Raw genomic sequence first — 7,730 nt, forward strand, 5'->3', positions numbered from 1 at the left:
GGGTGGCCCCCAACCAGCCACCAGCTGGAGGGACTTCAGAAGAGTGGATCACCAGCAGCTGGGGCAGTTTCCAGAATTATTAACCCATAAATGCCAAAGACAAAGTGAGAGGTCAGTGTGGACTTTGTGGGGTCAAGGGGTCTGGAAGTACAGTCTGGCCTCTGCCCCCCAGAGGGAAAAGTGACTGAGGTGCAGAGGCCATGCAGCCACCACCACATGGCTGCTTCAGAGCTCCTGGCCTTCAGATTGTAGGGGGACTAAGTGACCAGTCTGAGGGGTAATTGCTCTTGCTTTAACTTGCTTGTATCTGGATTGCTCTCTAGGGTGGAGGTCCTAGGGTGGGTGACCAGGTGCCAGAGCCTGTGGAGGCTTCAGAGAGGGCAACCAACTAATAGCTCTGGCAGCTGCAAAAATCCTCAGCAATTTGGGACAAAGCTCTCCTCTCTGGTATCAGATTTCTACTTCTTTCTAAAGCTCAAAAATCAAGTAATTGAGTGGCAACATAAGCAAGTAAGGGAAGCAAAGCAAGCACAGAAATCCCGACTTTAGATTCCTTTTTGGGGGGAAGAAAAGGATAAAAGCTTGGAACAGGAGAAAGAAAACAAAGTCAGAACTCCTGCACCAAAAGCTTCCAAGAAAAATATGAATTGGTTACAGGCTATAGAGGAGCTTAAGAAGGATTTTGAAAACCAAATAAGAGAAGTGGAGGAAAAATTGGGAAGAGAAATGATAATGATGCAAGAAAATTATGAAAAGAGAGTCAACAACCTGACTGAAGAAAATAACACCTTAAAAAATAGACTAACTCAAATGGCAAAAGAGGCTCAAAAAGCCAATGAGGAGAAGAATGCCTTAAAAAGTTGAATTTGCCAGATGGAAAAAGAATCTCAAAAGCTCACTGAAGAGAATAATTCCTTCAGAATTAGATTGGAGCAAATGACTTTATGGAGCTAGTGACTTTATGAGAAATCAAGATACTATTAAACAGATTCAAACAAATGAAAAAATAGAAGGCAATGTGAAAATGTTTTTCATTGGAAAAACCACTGTCCTAAAAATAGATCCTAGAGAGATAATTTTAAAATTATTGGACTACTTGAAAACATGATCAAAAAAAGAACCTAGAAATCATCCTTCAAGAAATTCTCAAGGAAAATTGCCCTGATGTTTTAGAACCAGAGGGCAAAATAGAGGTTGAAAGAATCTACCTATTACCTCCTGAAAAAGATCCCAAAAAGAAAACTCCTAGGAATATTGTAGCAGGGTTCCAGAGTTCCCAGATTAAGGAGAAAATATTACAAGCAGCCAAGCCATTACAAACAACAATTTTAATATTGTGAAAACACAATCAGGATAACACAGGATCTGGCAGCTTCTACACTGAGGGACTGAAGGGCTTGGAATATGATATTCCGGAGGTCAAAGGAGCTGGGATTAAAACCAAGAATCACCTACCCAGCAAAACTGAGTATAATGTTTCAGGGGAAAATATGGTTATTCAATGGAATAGAGGACTTTCAAGCATTCTTGATGGAAAAAAAAGAGTTGAATAGAAAGTTTGTCATTCAGATACAAGAAGCAAGAGAAGCATGAGAAGGTAAATAGGGAAAAGAAATCATAAAGAACTTATTAAAGTTGAACTATTTATATTCCTACATGGAAAAACGATAATTGTCACTTATGAAACTTTTCTCAGTATGAGAATATTTGAAGGGAATATAAATGTATACATATATATACATATACATATGTATGTCTATATAGGAGGGTATATGTGTATATGAATACATATGTGATTGTGTGTACATATGTGTACAGGTATACAATAGACAGAGGGCACAGGACCAACTGAATAGGAAGAGGTGATACTTAAAAGGTGAAATTGAGTGGTAAGAGAGGAATATAATTAGAGGAGATGGGGAGAGACAGAATGGGGGAAATTATCTCATATAAAAGAGGCAAGGGAAAACTTACAATGGAGGGGAAGAAAAGGAAGGCAAAAGGGAATGAGTCAACCTTACTCTCATTTAATTTGGCTTAGGGAGGGAATGACATACACACTAAATTGGGTATCTTGCCCTACAGGAGAGTAGGGGGGAAGAAGTTGAGAGGGGGATGATTGAGGAGAGGGCAGGTTGGGGGGGAGGGAAGTTAGAAGCACACACTTTTGAAAAGGGATAGGGTCAAAGTAGAGAATAGAACACATGGGGGGTAGGATAGGATGGAGGGAAATATAGTCAATCTTTCACAATATATCCACTATGGAAATGTTTTGCATAGCGACACATGTACAACCTATATTGAATTGCTTATCTTCCCAGTAAGGGTGGGTGATGATGGTGGAAAGGAAAGAATCTGGAATTCAAAGCTTTAAAATCAAATGTTTAAAAAAATAATTTATTATTATTTTTTACATGCAACTGGGAAATAAGATATACAGACACTTGTTGCGGGCGTTTGCCCTCACAACAGATCTAGACGACTAGCCCCACGGCCCTCTTACTTACCCATCCCGGGTCTTCGGTCGTCACCGGCCCCTCACGGGGAAAAAACACCAGACAGAAGGTGGAGGAGTGAAGCGGGGTGGTTTATTCTTCAACAGTTACATGGCGGAGAGAGAGAGAGCCCTCTCACACGAGAAAATATATAGCGAGTCCGAGCCAATCACATCGCAGTCTTACATTTATGACCTTATATGGTGATCACCCCATGGCCTATACATATTCATTCAAAGCAACCATGGCACCACCCAAAACCCCTCCCCCTCCCCCATCAACTCCCCCTTTTTCTTTAAAGCAAACGATAATCTTATATGCCGAAAGAATCAAAGGCCTTCAGCAGCTATTGGCAATGCAGGCTGCTAAGCTTCTTGCTACAGGCGACACAGGTGACCATGCTTCTTGCCCGAAAGACCACGGAAAAATTCAATTACCACTCAGGGGTCCTGTCCCAAGGACTCTGACGTGCGGTGCGGGGGCCTCTGGCTTAGGTCACCTCCGATTCACTCGAACCTTACCCGTCGTAGGACACCGACACCCTGGGTCCTGTCTTAGGCGGCCGAGGAGGGAGGAGTTGCCCGTCATGGAGTCACCCCCGTCTTACCCCAGGTGTCACACGTCCTCCATGGCCTGGAACCACACCTGAGGATCTCCCCCCTCTTGGAGGGTAAAAAGGGCCTGTTGGGTCAGAAGCATGTAGCCATCCTGACGGCGCCGTAGCTTGCAAACACAATACAAAAGCAAAATAATTACAAGAACAAACACCACGGTGGAGGAGGTTAAGCCTCCCCACTGTGAGAACCAGGTTGTAACATCATGCAGCCACCTAGACAGTCCGGAAAGAACGGCAGGATCGACAGAGGTGGAATTCACCGATGCAATAGCCAGTCTTAATTGTCTTATCTGTTGTTCGTATTTGGCAGACCAATTGCCTAGGAGGAGAACGGAAAGTTGACGGGACAGGTTAGCTGCTCTAGTAAAGTTCTCATACAAAACAGGAGTAACACATAAACCAGGCATACGCAGAGTACATCCAACTTGGGCTACCTCCCAGAGGACATCAACCTCCTCCTGAATCAGGTCCACCCTCTGATTCAGAAGCATCATTCCGGTATACAGATGCCCATTTATTCCCTCTTGGGCTGTCAAGGCCATAGTAACGGAGGCGCTCAGATTGGCAACCGCCGTCGCAGTCGGCACAGCATAAGCCAAACTGGCGGCTGCTGCAGCAGCCACAGCGGCAGCAACGGCAATGGCGGCAATAATGGCAGCAGAAATGCCGAAGTCTCTTTTGGGCCTTAACTGCAAAGCAGAGTTGGTAACGTTAAGCGGCCAGGGAACCCACCGTGGGAGGCAGAGGACAACTGCCAATGGGAACGCTTGAGCATTCCAGCAGGAAGAATAGAAACAGTTGCCCTCGCATCGGAAAAGGGACTCATTGTGTCCCGTCTGATTGGAAACCAAAAACAGAAAGGGTTGCCAAACACAGACAGGCGTGGGTGGTACCTGTAAGTGCTTGACGGGCTCTGACATATTAAAATCGAAGGGGTCCATTTTTGTCCATGTACCATTTCCCCACCCCATGACCCCGCCCAACAGCATGGCCATGGGGCGCAAATCCAAACAAGCGCCCCCCTCCTCACAGAGCAACCACAAATCAAAAGGGTTTGCAGTGACCCCAGGATCTTCATAATGAAGATGACGCGAGTTTGTATCGGAGGTAACAGTGGACATAAGAGGTTTAGCATCTTGGCAAGTCCAGTTGGTTGCCACACCCGCAGTAACATTACCAGAAGGGATGGGAGGGGAAAAGGTAAAAAATGGGTGCACAGGGACAGCTGCGGGTGACTGGCACTCCGTCCAGGGCCAAAAATCCTTGTGGCGGGAGGGCCGACAGCGAGGCTGAGCGCTGGGCTGGGGCCGCCACTCCCCTCCGCCCTCTCCACAAAGGAGACCACTGTTATCCTTCGCTCTAATCATTGTGCGGGCCGGCCAAAGTCCTCTCAATAAGGAGCCGTTCACCTTCTTGCTTGTAAAGTTGAGGCGGTCAGACCACACAGCCTCTTGAGGAAACAGCCCGACACATGGTGACAGTTCCGGATCGACTGTGGGTGTGATTTGAAAACATAACGTCCCATTAAGTGATATTGTCCTGTTACTTTCCACCGGCCTAGTGTCGTTGTTGAGGTACAGAACAGGGAGCTTAAGGGTGTTGTTAACTGTAAATAAACGAGGAAAAACTTGTGCCGAAGAAGTCACAGGCATGGGTCTCGGGAAGGTGGAAAGTAGTCCCCAGCGTAATTCTGTCACGGCATTCTCAGCAAGGAGACCCAGGATGAGGAGGGTGAGTCGACAATCTGAAAGACAAGAAGAACAAGAATTCTCCTCACCCCCCAACCTGTCGGGGGTGGTGCCTTAATCAAGATCCCTAACTTTGTGAAGGGGCACCCATTGCTGTACCGCTGTTGGGTCATTATTTGGAAAAAAGGAAAGGTGGCCGGGCCTTCTTCCAACCACTTTTACAGGGCCGTGCCATTGGCTCCCCGTATCCTGCCACATTACCCTGGAACCGGGCAGTTATTCGTCCAGGTCAGTTTTGGGGCGAAGCTCAAATCGAGAGTGGTCCCCATCCATTTCCCGGTAAGCAATCCGGGGTTACTAAGGAGAGTTGCATTTGCGCAAGGACATCTCGCCCCCACAGGGCATAAGGCAGCTCGGGGAGACACAAAGGAGTGAACCTGCCTGCATTATCATCCACCGACCACGAGAGGGCACGAGCCGATCTCTGAGCTCTCTTGTTCCCCCCCACTCCCTGGACCGGCGTGGATGCAACCATCAAGGGCCATTCTTTCCTCCACTGATCCAAATTAATGACTGAACAATCAGCCCCCGTATCAATGATCCCTAAGATCGGATAATTCTCAACATGAATAATCAAAGTGGGACGGTTCAAAGTGATGGAACGAGCCCAATTCAATTGGCAAGGATGCTGGGATGAGGGGCCGAAGGGAAACGCCTTAGCAATGATCTGATCAGCCCGTATGGAGACGGGGGTGCAGTGTGGATTAAACAGGGTCAACATTGCCTCCATATCCTCTGCTACTTGGGTGGGGACCTCAAAGTCAGGAGAGCCTTCTAGGCCGGTCACTACAGCTGGGTGGAAAGGCAACTGGGCAGGGACTGTTATCGCCTCTCCAGGGGGAAGTGTAAAGATGGAGGGTTGTTTTCCAGGAGAGGCCCTGACTCTTACAAGCTGAGGATAATTGCCGCTTAACGAGGATGGGGGAGGGGCCCTGCGGCTGGGCCCCTCCACCCGCCGTTTCCCTGCGGTTGAGATCCGGGGGAGACCCCGGTCTCCAAAGGGGCTTGTTCGCTGCCCTGTTTATTCTTGGCGCGACAAAACCGCGCTATGTGGCCAAGGCGTCCACAGTTAAAACACTTAGGAGGTGTTCCTCTGGAGGTGGCTTTGCACTGGGCCTTATAATGGCCGTATTGACCACATTGAAAACAAGCCTGCTTGCCGGGACCTTTCTGGGCTGACGAGCTGAGTTGTTGTATAGCCGCCAAGAGGCTCTGTTCCCTCTCTGTATTCGAGACTGTCAATTTTTCCAGCGCCTGTACAAGCTGGCGGTCCCTATCCTGGGCAGTGCAAACCAATTGTGCAATCGGATTTTCCGGGGGCAGGTCCATTAACTTGTCTATGACGTCCTCCAAGGGGGCCTCCGATGGCAGGGATGCCACCGCAGCTGCCTCCCTGGAGCGCAAGCCTTCCTTAACCAACTGCTTAATGAGTATGTCCATTCCAGGGCCGCTGCCTAGGGTCCTATGGACCGTCTCCTGAACTTGGTTAACAAAAGAAAGGGGGGTCTGATCAGGTCTTTGTTTCAGGCCAACTAATTTAGGGCCCCCTGTCATACCCTTGGCAGAAACCTTCTCCCAGGCCGCTATGTGTGCGGCCTTGACATCATCTAATTCTAACTGCCCATAGGCTGCCTGCACGGCCGGGTTGGAAAAATGGCCAGTGCCACAAATTAAGTGCTCAGTGTCTTGAGGGGCCCTGCCGGGTCTAAGTCGGGCCAAATGCCTGGCCTCCTTCTTCACTTGTGCCTGGAAGGCAAGATGCATAGCAGGGTCTAGACAGGACATAGCTAGCTCGTCAAAATCCCCCGGGGTCCAGGGGTGAGCGGTCACTAGGTTCATAAGTAGCCTCCTAACATAAGGTGAAGAAGGGCCATACTTAGTCACCGCCTCTTTGAACTCTTTCAGTGTCTTATATGGGATGGGAGAATGAGTACGCTGACCCGTAAGGGGATCAGTCAAAATGGGATAGACATCCCAAGAGGCGAAGTCCACCTCCGCGCCCGCCTCCGCCGCCACACGGAGGCTCCGCCTTATTAACCCCTCTCCCTCACAAATATTCGCCTCTCGCCCTTTTTCATAATGAGGAGGCGGGGGCGGAGGGCAGGGAGGGGCGACATATGCGGAACTAGCAGCGAAAGACGGGGCAGGACAGTAATTGCCTGGCAAACAGGAGGTGCTTGGTGGCAAGGCGGAGGTAAAGGGCACGGAAGCGGGGAGCACGCCCCCTGCATCCGTTTCCCCTTTGTTCTCCCGTCTCTCCCTCCTCTCCCTACGTGAGGGAGTGTCCTTCCGGGTCCTTCTTCTCTCCCTCGATCCCCGGGCGCCATCTTGGCGCCCACTCCCTTTACCTTCATCTTCCCCTTCTGAACTGCTAGCGGAACTATCCGCCGCCTGATTCATTACCACAGCTCTTAAGTCCTCCCACGGATATTGACCGAAGCCCCCTGGGTCCTTCAAGTCCTTATTCTTCCCTTTTTCTAACTCTAAATCTGACCCGGCTAATGAGGAGCCCACCTGTGTGGCCAAGGACCGGGAAGCGGCAAGCGGGGAAGGATTCAATGCCGCATCCACTATCTTAAAAACCGAAAAATCAGTGGGTGTCAGTGAACCAGGGCAGCCATTCTCAAAAGCTGCCATCTGCTGTCCCACAACTCTCCATCTATCGGCCTGTATGCCGACATGCCTGACCCAAGGGCATATGTCCCAGATCTTATCTATAAACTCCCTACAGGTCTTAATGGGGATTTTTGCCCCCCTTTGGGCGCAGAGCTTATAAAGTTGCGCCACTATCACCCCCTTCTCCTCCGGCCTAAACACAGGGATACTATGCCCTGTTCCCATCCTATCCTCTTCCCGAGGCTACAGTGGCCT

This window comes from Petaurus breviceps, unplaced genomic scaffold (genome assembly GCF_028583685.1).
Source record: "Petaurus breviceps papuanus isolate PSGF00001 unplaced genomic scaffold, PetGlider_PUasm1.0 175, whole genome shotgun sequence".
Lineage (NCBI taxonomy): Eukaryota > Metazoa > Chordata > Mammalia > Diprotodontia > Petauridae > Petaurus > Petaurus breviceps.